The 1535-nt window shown below is 45.3% G+C and overlaps 1 pseudogene; it reads right to left on the minus strand.

Annotated features, from left to right (window-relative positions):
• Positions 1-327: 327 nt before the first annotated feature.
• Positions 328-1331, minus strand: LOC122734650 (annotated as a pseudogene).
• Positions 1332-1535: the final 204 nt, after the last annotated feature.

The following is a 1535-nucleotide window of genomic DNA, read 5'->3' on the forward strand; positions in this document are numbered from 1 at the left end:
TTCAGTGTTGTAAAGGATTTATTCTGTTTAGCTATTGTAAATACATTCTCAGTCTAAAAAATAGAATGATTTACCCTAGTTCATGCATCACCCTTTAGAACCAAAGGATAGGATAGTATACATGGATCTCAGTTCTCACTTGGAGAGGTGATTGAATTCTGAGGAAATTAGGCCCTGCAAACAAGATGTGAGGGATAGGGCTGTATATTTATTTGTCTGCAGAGAATGATACATTAATCCACCCCTCCCCCCTTCAAAGAGCATGGCAGAAGAGTCAGGTAAACAAAGGCAAGGTAATAGAAATCCATGATTCAGCCAAACCCAACCTCACTTCTTCTTGGGTTCCTTGCAGGCCACCACATACCTTTGGGCCACTTTGAGGGGTTGGGGGGGAGAGCAGCCATCTGCATAGGAGGAATTTCATACAGGACAGAGTAGTTTCCCTGGGGCTGTTGTGGGGGAGTATGAATCAAAGCCTGATAGAAGCAGGTGGTTTGGAGATACAAAGCCAGAACTAGCTGATCCTTTGGAATAAAGCCTCAGGGCCCCTCTCAGGACTGGCCTTCCATTGTGGTAGTGGGATGATTCGCCTTCGGCTCAAGGTGTGTCTCTTTTCCTTTCTCTTCAATGTCATCCACCTCATATTTATTGGTGGCCTGACTATAACTGACCACTTCTGCCAGAATCCACTGCTCATCCCCAACCACAGCTTTCACTTGAGCTGCTAATTTATCACCTTGTTTGGCTACATAGTCCCCTGAAGCTAGAATGGCCCCACAAAGGGGTGGAGGCTTTTACCCAGGTTTCCCAAACCACAGGGTGATGTCACGCCCGACTGTTGCAACAGAATCATCAGCACCCCTCAGTTCATGGTTTTCCATTGAGGTTCTGAATCATTGTACAATCCGGCGATTTTGGCCTCAATGTGCCTTTCTTTCAGCAGAGTCTTGATTTCAGCAATCTTATCCAGAGCTCTATGCAGAATATTGCACTCTGCCTCTACATGCTGCCTTGGTTGTGGTGTAGAGATCTCGAAGCTTTGTCCGGGGGTAATAGGGAGAGATTTTGTTCTCTGTCTGCATTCGCTCTTATGTCTTTTGGATATTGATCAGGTTATGTTCACTTCGGGAGCGTTATTCTTGAGTTTGCTTGATCAGTTGATGGAGCTCGGTGAGTAGTTCAGCTATTCGGGAGTTTGCTGACACCAAAGCCATGGCTGCCGTAAGTATGGCTTTCTCATGGCACTGTAATAAGAAATGCTCTAAGGGGCTTTCTCAATGTCTGCTACTATCACTACAATTGCCCTTGGGAGAAATACTCGTCTACGCCATGGTCTCTTTCCCCGCCAGCTGCCACTCCTGCCTCTGCTTCTTGCAGTCTAAGTTCTTTATACAACAAGATGTCTTTAGAGAAAGCTGTGTGCATACCTTACCTCCTTTTCCTTTCCTCCAACTTAGTCACAATCTTTCTACTTGGCTTCCATCCCTACCACTCTACTGAAATTATCTTCAAGGTCAGCAATGATTTTTTCATTG

Source organism: Dromiciops gliroides, chromosome 1 (genome assembly GCF_019393635.1).
Source record: "Dromiciops gliroides isolate mDroGli1 chromosome 1, mDroGli1.pri, whole genome shotgun sequence".
NCBI lineage: Eukaryota > Metazoa > Chordata > Mammalia > Microbiotheria > Microbiotheriidae > Dromiciops > Dromiciops gliroides.